At 44.5% G+C, this 14,618-nt stretch overlaps 1 protein-coding gene across 1 annotated transcript in view; it reads right to left on the bottom strand.

The window, feature by feature from the left end:
- The window catches only part of nck1b (NCK adaptor protein 1b), a 66,728-nt gene extending 53,720 nt beyond the window's left edge, over nucleotides 1–13,008 (bottom strand). The window contains exon 1 of the mRNA XM_058388272.1: nucleotides 12,863–13,008. The gene's annotated coding sequence lies outside the window, so the exon portion shown is untranslated. The remainder of the gene's footprint in view (nucleotides 1–12,862) is intronic.
- Between the last annotated feature and the right edge of the window lie 1,610 nt (nucleotides 13,009–14,618).

Genomic DNA, 14,618 nt, shown 5'->3' with positions numbered 1-14,618 from the left:
CTCACTCCCTCCCTCCCTCGCTCACTCCCTCGCTCACTCCCTCCCTCCCTCCCTCGCTCACTCCCTCGCTCCTCACTCCCTCGCCACACCTCCCTCGCCACACCACTCCCTCACTCCCTCACACCTCGCCACCCTCACTCCCTCACACCTCACCCTCACCACTCCTCACCTCACTCCTCACTCCTCACTCCCTCACACCTCGCCACTCACTCCCTCCTCACTCCCTCACACCCTCGCTCACACCCTCACACCCTCGCTCACTCACTCCCTCACACCCTCGCTCACACCCTCGCTCACTCACTCCCTCACACCCTCGCTCACTCACTCCCTCACACCCTCGCTCACACCCTCGCTCACTCACTCACTCCCTCGCTCACACCCTCCCTCCCTCGCTCACACCCTCACTCACTCCCTCGCTCACACCCTCACTCACTCCCTCGCTCACACCCTCACTCACTCCCTCGCTCCCACCCTCCCTCACTCACTCACTCCCTCGCTCACACCTCCTCACTCACTCGCTCGCCCCCACTCCCTCCTCGCTCACTCCCTCCTCGCTCACCCTCCCTCCCTCCCTCGCCCTCCCTCCACCTCACTCCTCACACCCTCTTCTCCCTCACACCCTCATTCCCTCCCTCCCTCGCTCACACCCTCACACACTCCCTCCCTCCCTCACACACTCCCTCCCTCACACCCTCGCTCCCTCCCTCACACCCTCACTCCTTCCCTCCCCCCCCCACACCTTCCCTCCTCTCCTCCTCCCTCCTCCTCCTCACACCCCCTCGCTTCCCCTCCCTCCTCCTCACCTCACACGCCCCCTCCTCCCTCACTCACTCCCTCACTACACCTCCTCCCTCCTCTCTCACACCTCACTACTTCCTCACACTCCTCGCCTCCCCTCACACCTCGCTTCCTTCCCTCACACTCCCTCGCCCTCCTCCCCTCACACCCTCCCTCCTCACTCCTTCCTCACACCCTCGCTCCTCCTCACACCTCGCCCTTCCTCACACCCCTCACACCCCTCGGCCCTTCCTCACACCTCGCCCTCCCCTCACTCACACTCTCGCTCCCTCCCTCCCTCCCCCCCTCACTCCCTCCCTCACACCCTCACTCCCTCCCTCACTCACACCCTCCCTCACTCACACCCTCATTCCCTCCCCCCCTCCCCCCCTCCCTCACTCACACCCTCCCTCACTCACACCCTCATTCCTCCTCCTCCTCCTCCCTCCCTCGCCTCCCTCCCCCTCACACGCTTCCTCCCTCCTCGCTCCCTCCCTCCTCACACGCTCCTCCCCTCTCACACGCCGCTTCCCTCTCACACGCCGCTTCCTCCCTCACACGCCGCTTCCTCTCACACGCCGCTTCCTCCTCACACGCCGCTTCCTCCTCCTCACACGCCGCTTCCCTCCTCACACGCCGCCCCTCCCTCACACGCCGCTTTCCTCCTCACACGCCGCTTCCCTCCTCACACCTCGCTTCCTTCCCTCACACGCCGCTTCCTTCCTCACACCCCTCGCCCCTCAAGCACCCTCCTCACTCACTCCTCCCCTCACTCACACTCTACTCCTCCTCACTCACTCCCTCCCTCCCTCACACCTCGCTCCTCCTCACACCTCGCTCCCTCCCTCTCACACCCTCACTCCTTCCCTCACACCTCCCTCACACCTTTCCCTCCTCACACGCCGCCTTTCCCTCACACCCTCCCTCCCTCACACCCTCGCTCCTTCCCTCTCACACCCTCGCTCCTTCCCTCACACCCTCGCTCCCTCCCTCACACCCTCGCCTCCTCCTCACACTCACCTCACACTCGCCTCACTCCTCCCTCCCTCACACCTCCTCCTCACACCTCGCTCCTTCCCTCACTCTCCTCCCTCCCCTCACCCGCTCCTTCCTCACACTCTCCTCACACCCTCACTCCTCTCTCACACGCTCGCTTCCTTCCTCACACTCCTCCTCACCCTCCTCCTCACACGCCTCCTTCCTCACACCTCCTCACACTCTCACACCTCTCCTCACCTCCCTCACTCAAGCTCCTTCCTCACACCTCGCTCCTTCCCTCACACCTCTCCTCACACCTCGCCTTCCCTCACACCTCACACTCGCCCCTCCTCACACCTTCCTCAAGCCTCCCTTCCTCACACCTCCTCACACTGCCCTTCCCTCACACTCCTCGCCTTCCCTCACACCCTCCCTCACACCCTCCCTCCCTCACTCACACCCTCCCTCCCTCACACCCTCGCTCCTTCCCTCACACCCTCGCTCCTTCCCTCACACCCTCGCTCCCTCCCTCACACCCTCGCTCCTTCCCTCACACCCTCGCTCCTTCCCTCACACCCTCGCTCCCTCCCTCACACCCTCCCTCACACCTTCCCTCCCTCACACGCTCGCTCCTTCCCTCACACCCTCCCTCACACCCTCACTCCCTCGCTCACACCCTCGCTCACTCCCTCACTCCCTCCCTCGCTCGCTCCCTCCCTCGCTCGCACCCTCCTCCTCACACCTCCTCCTCCTCGCACCCTCCCTCCCTCGCACCCTCCCTCCCTCGCACCCTCCCTCCCTCGCACCCTCCCTCGCTCGCACCCTCCCTCGCTCACACCCTCGCTCCCTCGCTCACACCCTCACTCCCTCCCTCCCTCACACCCTCGCTCCCTCCCTCACACCCTCGCTCACACCTTCCCTCCCTCACACCTTCCCTCCCTCACACCTTCCCTCCCTCACACCTTCCCTCCCTCACTCCCTCACACCCTCCCTTCCTCACATGCTCGCTTCTTCCCTCACACCCTCGCTCCCTCACTCACACCCTCCCACCCTCACTCACTGTTTTCAGTGTGTGTGTGTGTGTGTGTGTGTGTGTGTGTGGGTGTGTGTGTAGAGATCATGAACAATTAAAAAGATAGAGAGTTTTGCATAGAAAGCACTCAGACTTGGCATCTTAAACATCAGTTACATAGAACGAAGCATCAGTTATAAGGAAATGCTGGATTTTACATAACGGACACGGGATAAACAACGGACACCTGCAAAACACGCAAAGGCAAAAAGATTTCAAAGAGAACACAACAAACGTGCTGTTATCGTGAACAAGCACTCGCAGCCTGAAACGGAGCTGGAGTAAACAAACGCATATGAAAATTATCATACAAAAAAAAAGAAAAAACACACAAGTACGTGCTGGAAAGACGTGGAGAGATTTTACCAAACCAATATCATCACAGTCATTACAAAGTCAAGTTTTCAGCAGAAATTGGGGTTTTTATTTTAAAAATAAATAAATGAACAAAACATATTTAAACATACACTGAACAGGCATCCCATTATGACCATATGCTCATCTCCCTTTTGCTGCCAAATCAGCCCTGACCCGTCCTGCACTGTGTATTCTGACACCTTTCTATCAGAACCAGCATTAACTTCTTTAGCACTCTGAGCAACAGTAGCTCGTCTGTTGGATCGGATCAAACGGATCAGCATCAAAGAGCCTTGACCGCCCATGACCCTGTCGCCGGTTCACCACTGTTCCTTCCGTGGACCACTTTTGATAGATACTGACCACTGCAGACTGGGAACACCCCACAAGAGCTGCAGTTTTGGAGATGCTCTGATCCAGTGGTCTAGCCATCACAATTTGGCCCTTCGTCAAACTCGCTCAAATCCTTACACTTGTCCATTTTTCCTGCTTCTAACATCAACTTTGAGGACAAAATGTTCACTTGCTGCCTAATATATCCCACCCACTAACAGGTGCCATGATGAGGAGATCATCAGTCTTATTCACTTCACTTCTCACTTGTGTGTTTTTTGTTTTGTTATTTTGTTTTCGGATTTGTTCATTTGTGTTTGATTTTGTTTTTTTTATTTATTTTGTTTACTGATTTTGTTTTCTAATTTTATTTTTTTGTTTTTTAATTTCATTATTTTGTTTTTTAATTTTATTATTTTGTTTTCTGGTTTTATAGTTTTTTTGATTTTGTTATCTTGTTTTCTGGTTTTATTTTTTTTTCTGATTTTATTATTTTGTTTTCTAATTTTGTTATTGTGTTCTCTGATTAGTTCTTTTATTTTGCCCTTCTCGGCCACTGTAAGGAATGTACAGTGTGAAACATCAAATATCGAGGAACCGGGATTGATAATTAACCCCCTGGTTAGTAATAAAGTATGAGCAGTGTGAACCCTCATATCCCAGGAGTTCCCACTTTACTCAACAAGGAGGAAATATTCTCAGAAATATTTATAAACACACTATCTGTGCTGAATGTTTTCATTTTTAGGAAGAATTATTTCCATTTTGTAGGGAAGTACATTTTACTAAACCTTGTTTCTAAAGTACTTTGGTCTAAGGCGTCTCTCATCACTTTTCTTTGAGGATATATTTCCTACACTGCTACGCTTTCATCAGAATATTTTGGTGATTCTGTCCAGTCCTCAGAAACTTTGCAAAAATACTAGTTTACCATGATGTGAAATATTCCCCCAGCTCACCTGGCCCTGGAGCGAAATGGGCATGTATGAATATTTACCCTGTCTCTTGCCTCTCACCCCTGCTTTGGCCTCTCAACTCAAGTTTAGGGCCTCAAACACCACGTCTCCCTCTCTCTCACTCTCTGTCCCTCTCTCTCACTCTGTCTGTCTCTCTGTGTGTCTCTGTTTTTCTCTCTCTCACTCTCTGCCTGTCTGTCTGTCTCTCTCTCTGTCTGCCTCTCTCTCTCTGTCTCCCACCTTAATGAGAGGCTGTGGAGAGACCTGTCAGAGAGATGATAATTACAGAAACTACAATGTTCACCAGCTGCAACAGGTCTCAACCCCCCTACACACACACACACACACACACACACACCATTTCTGATCTTAAACAAAGGCAACATATTCTTCTTAGTTCATCAGGTCTTAGATGGCATGACGTTATTATGGAAACACTATTACGCACTTTAACATGTTTTAAAACAAACTTGCAGATCAGTAAATCTGTATTTTTCAACATTTTAATTTCCACTGAAATAAAGCTAAATAAATCCATGCAGATTTGCCCCGGAAATAAACATTTATTTCAACTGAATCAGAATTTTTCATGTTCAGACGGCGCTGTAATAAAACCCACTGGTGTCAATAAGGCAAAAAGTTGCCTCACGTTACTAACCTCACCCTCATATTGATGCGCTCTACACAAGCGTTTTCATAATTAATAAAATGTTTCTTTTAAATGTTCAGTGTAGCGCCACCGCGTGGCCGGACGAACGGGAGGACTAACGGGTTTGGTCTGAACAATCAGTTTTGTAATAAATAAAAAAGAAGCAGTCAGGGTTTTAATGCTTGAACCCCTTACTATAAACCACTAGCCTATAGAATACATCACTGAGGTATAACAGGAATAAAACATGCTGTTATTTATTTCTTTATGTCTTTTAATGATCAAAAATGATACGATGTGGTAAAAGTGGGGTTTTGGTGCTTGAACCTCTTACTATAAACCACTAACCTATAAAGTACATCACAGTGGTATAAGAGGAATAAAACATCATTTGTTTGTGTAAAACAGTCTGTTGGATCGGATCACACGGGCCAGCCTTCGCTCCCCACATGCATCAATGAGCCTCGGCCATCCATGACCCTGTTGCCGGTCACCACTGTTCCTTCCTTTGACCACTTTTGATAGGTACTGACCACTGCAGACCGGGAACACCCCACAAGAGCTGCAGTTTTGGAGATGCTCTGATCCAGTGGTCTAGACATCATATTCGGCCCTTCGTCAAACTCACTCAAATCCTTATGCTTGTCCATTTTTCCTGCTTCTAACACATCGACTTTGAGGAAAAAATGTTCACTTGCTGCCTAATATATCCCACCCACTAACAGGTGCCATGATGAGGAGATCATCAGTCTTATTCACTTCACCTCTAAGTGATCATAATGTTATGCCTGATCAGTGTATATTACAGAAATAACCTATAAAGACTCATTTATAACAATAAACAGTACATCACTCATCACTACCGGCTCAACACACACTTTCCTTGACCTTGTGAAAGATCATGATGTTCTAAATGATAAGTAATGTGTGAAAGGTTGCTGTAACAGTGACGTATAGAGAAGAGAAAGAGAGAGAGAGAGATACGGCGCTGTTCCACACTGTGAACTTTCCCCTGTCTTCACCGCGGGGTTTATTTAGTCAAAAGTTCTGGTGAATTCTGAGTGTTTAGCAGGAAGCATGGTGGATTTCCTCTCTCCTCTGATGAGCAGCGAATGTGGGAGTCAGATTAATGAGGTCTAGCGCTTCAGGGGAAGCTCTGAGTACTCGCCCAGTCACATCATGAGACATGAGAGACCAGCTAAAATAAACTCTGTGTGTAGGCTGCAGCCAGTCGTCCTTCCATTCGAAAAAATAATAAAAAAGCTATGCAAATGAGAAGTAGAAAGGATTTCACCTTTACTACAATAGTGCTGCATTATTTTAAAAGATTCTTCATAAAAAAAATGTTTTATTGCATACATTGTAAAATAACAGAGGAAAAGAAAGAAAATTAAACAATTTTTTTTTTTAAATTGCGAAAATAATGTAATTATTAAACAAATAAAAATAAATAATTTAGAACAAAACATAGAAGAAAAAAAGCACTAGAGCAAGAAGAAAAAGAAGAAGAAGAAGAGCTAGAGCAAGACGAAGAAGAAAAAGAAGAAGAAGAGCTAGAGCAAGACGAAGAAGAAGAAGAAGAAGAAGAGCTAGAGCAAGACGAAGAAGAAGAGCTAGAGCAAGACGAAGAAGAAGAGCTAGAGCAAGACGAAGAAGAAGAAGAAGAGCTAGAGCAAGACGAAGAAGAAGAAGAAGAAGAAGAAGAAGAGCTAGAGCAAGACGAAGAAGAAGAAGAAGAAGAAGAAGAAGAGCTAGAGCAAGACGAAGAAGAAAAAGAAGAAGAAGAAGAGCTAGAGCAAGACGAAGAAGAAAAAGAAGAAGAAGAAGAAGAGCTAGAGCAAGACGAAGAAGAAAAAGAAGAAGAAGAAGAAGAGCTAGAGCAAGACGAAGAAGAAAAAGAAGAAGAAGAAGAAGAGCTAGAGCAAGACGAAGAAGAAAAAGAAGAAGAAGAAGAGCTAGAGCAAGACGAAGAAGAAAAAGAAGAAGAAGAAGAGCTAGAGCAAGACGAAGAAGAAAAAGAAGAAGAAGAAGAGCTAGAGCAAGACGAAGAAGAAGAGCTAGAGCAAGACGAAGAAGAAAAAGAAGAAGAGCTAGAGCAAGACGAAGAAGAAGAAGAAGAAGAAGAGCTACAGCAAGAAGACGATGAAGAGCTAGAAGAAGAAAAAGAAGGAGAAGAGCTAGAGCAAGATAATGAAGAAGAAGAAGAGCTAGAAGAAGAAGAGCTAGAGCAAGATGAAGAAGAAGAAGAGGAGGAGGAGATAGACCAAAAAGATGATGAACAAAAGGGCTAGAGCAAGAAGACGATAGAAAAGAAGAAGAGCTAGAGCAAGAGGATGATGAAGAAGAGCTAGAAGAAGAACAAGAAGAAGAAGAAGCAAGAAAGACCAAGAAGAGGAGTGAGAAGAGGAAGAAGAGCAAGAGGGAGGCAGAAGAAGAGCAAGAGGGGGCAGGAAGGAACAAGAAGAAGCAGCAGCTTGTATGATGAAGGTGAATTACAGCACATGTCTAGTCTGTGTGGTGAAGCGTGTAGAAGCTACTCAGTATTTCCTCGATTCTTTTGCTATCTAAGGGCGTGTCAGGAGGCATGTTTTTCTATCGTTCTTTCCAAAAAACGAAGGCAACATCCCGGGACCTTTCAGAATTTGGAGACTGGACGTGGGCGTGTCCATTTCAAAGCAGCGACAAAGGCAAGAAAAGTTTCACTTTATTCAAATCCGGAGTGTCTGTAGAGCTCACGTGTCGGGAAACGTCATTACCATGGCAACCAGGAGCAGGAACGCGACTGGAGAGAGCTTCCTTGGTTTGGATTGTGTCCAGCGTAAAAGGATGGACTTTCTATCAAATAGATGACGGAAGTGAGGTTTCCTTATATACATGTACACACTTCTCAGCCAAGCGGTCATTTGCTTTAAAAAGAAAGAGCCGGTCTCCTCTTTTTTTTTATTTTTTATTTACCAGTTACCATGGAGACAATTTACAAAATCAACAATTATTAGATTATTGGTGTTTAATTATTCTTCTTATTATGAACCAGTTGTCCTTGTGCAAGTTGTTGTTATGGAAATGGTACGGTGAACCTACGATTCACCTGTTGACCAATCCTGACCAATCAGAACTGAGAATGCGTCTTGAGATTAATCGGCGTTAAACATCTAAACGTTCGACTTCTTTTCGTTTCCAGGATTCACAGGATTCTTCTTTCAAACTCCTCCCAGTTACAGCACATACAGTATGTCATGATTTTCTACACGTGACTGGAAGAATGTTGTGCTGAATGTGTATTATGATCGTGTCACACAACCTGATTCGGTGGACAATCTGCTGTCATTTAAAAAAAATAAACTGCATGAACATGATGCCATTTGCGTGATTTTGCGTTCATTTCTGTGATCTAAAAACGGAGAAATCCCGGAGGGACGGACGGCCACATGCTCGTGTCAGTGTGAGCTGAGTAATTGAGGACATGTGGAGTTCGTTGAAACCTCCAGATTCTCATATAAACCTGAGTGTGTGTGTGTGTGTGTGTGTGTATGAGAGAGAGAGAGAGAGAGAGAGAGAGAGAGAGTGTGTGTGTATGAGAGAGAGAGAGAGAGAGAGAGAGAGAGAGAGAGAGAGAGAGTGTGTGTGTGTGAGCTGGCTGAAGTTAGAGACAGAGAACGGAGTTAGCAGACTAAAGGCGACTCTGACCCCGGCTAGATAAACTAAACTAACTAAAATAGATAGATAGATAGATAGATAGATAGATAGATAGATAGATAGATAGATAGATAGATAGATAGATAGATAGATAGATAGATAGCAGAGCTATAACAGAGCTGGGTCTCAGAAAACTTACTGAATATAAATAAAAATGTGTCATGACACTGACGCCCAGGGAAACACGGTGAAATCTCAGTATTTGTGATTTAAGACTCGTTCACCTGTGGAGCACGATCACTGCCCTGTCGCTGAACTTCTCTCTTAAACCAGGAGTCGATTTACGACTCGACAGAAAGCAGGTGAATTACGAGAAGGAATAAAGCGAGCTGGTGCTGATCGCTTCCTCATTTCACACGATCGCTTCTCAGCTTCGACGCTAATCTAATCTGAACATCCTCTTATGCTGCAGATATCAGGCAGGAGGAGAAGAGAAACTCTGAGGAATAAACCGTCACACTATGAATCTCTTCTTGTATTAGTAGTGAAGTGTGCTGCGGTATCAGCAGGCATCAGTCACGGTGAAGGAGATGGAGCTTCCTAAAGATCTCGCTTTATTAAAAAGACGTAGCCTGAAGCCGTTAAACGTCCCTGTGAGTACGACCGCAGTAACAAAGTGACCGAAGAACGTTCGCTTTCGATAAGAGCTGGCGACTTTCGGCTTGGTGTGGGCGTGTCCGGCGAAGATTATGCAAATATGGAGCGATGACCAATAGACCCTTTTTCTATTAGCAAACACTCTGACGTTTGTTTGTGGGCAGAGCTAGAGTGGAGGCCGAAATATTTCCCTGACCGCTTTACAAGTTTTGTTAGTTGTAAAGGTCAAAATCCGAATTGATCTGACTATGTTAGGTCACTCACTGTCCAGGACTGTCCAGGGCACACACTGCTTCTCCTTCACCTCGTATGAAATGCTGAATTTTATATACACTCCATGTTTCGCTTTAGCTGCAATTGGAATGCTAGTCACGCCATTGGCTCATAGATGAAAGAAAGAAAGACAGAAAGAAAGACTTGTACACATTCATAGTGTACAGAAAATAGTGAGATATGACTTGTGCGCTTGTATGACTTTATTACAGGAGACGGGTTTGGAATACAGCACTCTTTTTTCCCACCAATCCGCTATGTAATGAACAGTAAGGGTGAGATAACTCTCTGTTACCCACTAGGTCCAACTATCTGTCATTAGAGCAAGGCTTTGTGCTTTAGCCGATTCGGTTTCGATTTTTTTTGCATGTTTTTTCATAGATGTCGGGGAAAAAAGGCCGTGTCGGTAGTGTGTAACACGATTCGAGCACTTTTATAAGTTGCTGAAAGCCCACATCACCGATCACAGAAAACAGCTGCAAATCTTTAGCAATTATTATATTATAATTATTTTTTGTGTCTCTCTGAACCAGTTGTGTATGAATGCTGGAAGGAATCAGATAGGGGACTGTTGTTTTTTGGATGCCTGTGTTACCTGCTCTGCCATCCTGCTTCCAGACAGTGATATCTCTGGGTGATGGAGCTGTAGATGTGTGGTCATGTTGGGAGTATTTCCATGTCAGTAGCTAACTCGTGTGTAACAGTGCTTAAACACAGTCATTTTTTGGTTAGCATTTTTGTTTCATCTATATCATTGTCAACAACAAATCCGAAATGTCCCCACACCACAGATCTGAAAGATGAAGCTGCTTCCTCATATCTGTCTCACTTCACCGCTCTTCAGATTTAGAGTGAAATCCGACACCAGGATCGCAAGCATGGTTAACGCCCCTAACTTTAGCGCTCACTGATTGGATATTTACTCGCGGGGAGGCATGTCTGTCTGAGCGCGTAGCCATACAGTACAGGAAAACACAAACAGGCGGTTCAGAGAGTAATAAAACGCATGGTTATTATTATTTTAAGGAAAAACCGAAAAACAGCACATACGCGTATTGGTCGTACCGAAAGGTTCAATATTATATTGAGTATTGTGGCATCCCTATTACTTACACTGAACAGTTTAACCATTACAGTTAGTGTTTGAGTTTTTTAGGGTTCTCGAGTTTCTAGGTGTCTTCACACTGACAAGAAGTAGTAGAGATGATGCATTTATTCAACCGAAAATAAACTGGAAACTTCATGCACTCAACACTAGCAGCTTTGCTTACATACACTATATTGCCAAACGTTTTGGGACATCACTCCAAATCATTGAATTCAGGTGTTGTTCGTCAGAGGTTAGGCTCGGCCCCTTAGTTCCAGTGAAAGGAACCCTTAATGCTTCAGCTTCATACCAAGACATTTTGGACAATTTCATGCTCCCAACTTTGTAGATGACCACTTCCTGTTCCAACATGACTGCACACCAGTGCACAAAGCAAGGTCCATAAAGACATGGATGAGAGAGTTTGGTGTGGAGGAACTTGACTGGCCTGCACAGAGTCCTGACCTCAACCCCATAGAACATCTTTGGGATGAATTAGAGTGGAGACTGTAGCTCCTATAACAGCTTCAACTCTTCTGGGAAGGCTTTCCACAAGGTTTAGGAGTGTGTCTATGGGAATTTTTGACCATTCCACTAGAAGTGCATTTGTGAGGTCAGGCATTGATGTTGGACGAGAAGGTCTGGCTCGCAGTCTCCTCTCTAATTCATCGCAAAGGTGTTCTATCAGGTTGAGGTCAGGATTCTGTGCAGAGACCTGAATTTAATGATTTGGAGGGGTGTCCCAAAACTTTTGGCAATGTTTTACTGTTTTGACTTCTTAAATTAGCTCACACACATTCTGAGAGTTATTTAACAAAAAACGGTCAGTGTTTGAGTTTCGGAGACGATAATACCCTTCTAAACCTCACACACTAGACCCTAGAGTGCACAGTGGAAGCGTGTAGTAGGCCATTTGGGACGCCGCTCTAATGTACACATCCCCATCCACTTCCTTCATCGTTCACTTCAGTCTGACCGGTGCCAGATATCATATCAGCAGCTATAAAACTGATTTACCGCGAATCATCTCGTACCATATGCATCAGGATATTAAATCTAGACCTGGAATCAAAGTGCAATATATGTTGCACTTTAATATTGCAAAGAGATTTAAGCTCAATTGCTTTTCTTAAAGCAAAAACGAACGACTCGAGGCAATTTACTCACACTACGACTAAAAAAAAAAAAAAAATCTACTGATATTAAAACCTAATTAATCATTTCATGGTTCATTTACGTCCCTCTTGTTACAGTCTGGAGCTTCTGGGGATGGATAGAAATGATGTATTTAAAGAAACATGAGATCTGATATATTTATAATAAAAGAATTGAGATGAATGCATGTGATGAATTGATTCAGAATCACATCCTGAAGATAGAAATCAACTGGACATCGAAATATATTCCCTCAGTAAGGACTCTGATTAAAGATTTCAAATAAAAAACATTGAAAATATTTACAGACATGATGCAGAAATGAAAGTCTTGCCTTTTCTACATGATGTACTGGGTCTTTAAAGGCATTTGTGCTTTCCTTTTTAATCATTTACTAACAATCAGGACTATTTTTTAACATTTTTCAGGAGATTTAGGACATTAGATGTGATTAGAATTCTCATTAATACCATGCTTGGTTAAGATAACTAGGCAAAGCTAGTCAAGTTAACAAGTTAACCAAGCTAACACAAATTTCAGCTTTGCGAGCTAGCTTATCATTTCTTCAGCATCACCTAAATGTTTTTAAACCTTTCATTTTCGTCTCTATATTCACTAAAGATCTCTAAGCATTAAAATAAATCTCAATTTTACGTTAAACACAATTTCCACTCCTCGCTATACAGACATTTCCACAGGCCGCATCCTAAACGCGCAATATTTACAAATCTAGGGGACTAGATAGGGTGTATAGACCACTATGGCGCACCCTCTCTGGTGCGATTGGACGTAGACTAAGGAGTGCATTTGTAATACGGCCATAACAGATTACCTGTTAGCATTCCAGCGCTTTTCCAGGGCTAGCAACTAAAAAAATAACAAGCCAAAAAGCAAATAAAGGTTTCGGGAAAATGAAATAACGCTTATCTTACCTGCAAGATGATCGTTTTGTGTGTTATTTGTCCGGTTTATCTGCAAAATTCTGTATATAAGACATTTATCACCACTCGGCTGATGTAGTAACGCTCACCGTTCGCCTTTATGGGAAGCTTTTCCAACGTTATTTTCCCTGTCCGACAAATCCCGCCTCTTGCGATTCCGATTGGCTAAATTTCCACACTCTGGCTTGTTTCATCCAATCATAGCAGCGAAAGTGGTTCGCCATAGCCAGTCATATCGGGACTTGAGAAAAAATGGTTTTCCAGAATGTAGCGGATCCAGCGTGAGAAATTCCGCCTCCGTTACCATTAGAGACCAATCCTTATCGATTCTGATTGGTTGCCCGGTAGGAATGTGTACTCTCATTGGTTGATATGTACGTCAAATGATCGGTTTGGTTTCAATGCTTTTCTGTTACTAATCGAAAGCGTTATACGTTATTTAATTAAAAAAAGATTAATTCATTTATTTATTTAAACAGTGTGACACACAGAGGGATTTTAGTGCTAACCTAAAAATAGGTAATGCTAAAATACCGAAAATATCATAAATAACAAAATATTCATACATGTTAGTTGCTTAGTGCAACGTTGTGGATTAATGCTTCAATATATTCGACTTCTCTTTCAGATCGTTAATAAAACATAAAACAGACATAATCATTAAAGTAAAAAAAATGTACAAAAAATTAGTTGGGTTTTTAAAAATTTAAGTGGGTGGAGTCAAGGACATCCAAGCGATTTTTTTTGACAATTTGAGATGCACCCCGCCCCCATTTCCACCAACATGCACAAAGCTCCGCCCCCGGAATCTGGAGCTAGCATTAGCATCTCCTGTCATGGCAACAGTTTTAATCGCACGTAGCCTTTCAACTGCTTGAAAGCCATTTTATAACTTTTATAAACATGTACAATTCACCGGTCTTATATTTTCGTAATAAAAATGCATTTATTTGATTCCCCGTTCAAAGCCAGCCATGTAAACAATACAAAGCTTTATACAGATAAAGTTTACACGTTTAAATTCTTTTGGGAAGTTCGTATTTACGAGTTGAGAAGTCGTAATTACGACCTCAGGTGCGTTCAAGTCACTTTAGCTCGAGTAGGATAAAACTAACTACAGAAAAACACAGCAAGGTTTTTTTTAAACTGTATTTCTGTATTAAAATTCTAAGCAAATACTTCACTTCAAGGTTTTTTGTGCTTTTTTATGTTTTTCATACATTCATCAAGCCACTTTGAAGCAACTTTGGGGCTAAAAGAAAAACCCCACAGAAACAGAAGAGTGTTCATTTTCACTCATAGTCACTCACATTCACAGCATTATCTTAAGCTTTGATGAAGCCTTTAAGCCCCGCCCACTCAGCACTATGATGTCACTCAAGTCTCTGTTAGTTGATCACTTTAATAAGACAGACTTCATGTTAAAGGTAGAATAAATTTCCTGGTTACTGGTTAAGCAATTCAACATTTTGACCATATAATACACAGTTATAGAAGGAAAATGATTCATTTTCCTCATATCCTTTCCTTGCCACTGTCACCTCAGTCTTTGTCATTAGGGATAAACATTATAGATAAACGAAACAGTAACTTACACTGATCAGGCATACCATTATGACCACCTGCCTAATATTGTGTTGGTCCTAATGTACTGTGTATTCTGACACCTTTCTATGAGAAGCAACCTTAACTTCTTTAGCAATTTGAGCAACAGTAGCTTGTCTGTTGGATCGGATCACATGGGTCA

The sequence above is a fragment of the Hemibagrus wyckioides genome, linkage group LG01 (genome assembly GCF_019097595.1).
Source record: "Hemibagrus wyckioides isolate EC202008001 linkage group LG01, SWU_Hwy_1.0, whole genome shotgun sequence".
Taxonomy (NCBI): Eukaryota; Metazoa; Chordata; class Actinopteri; order Siluriformes; family Bagridae; genus Hemibagrus; species Hemibagrus wyckioides.
This window is presented reverse-complemented; position numbering and strand designations above follow the sequence as displayed.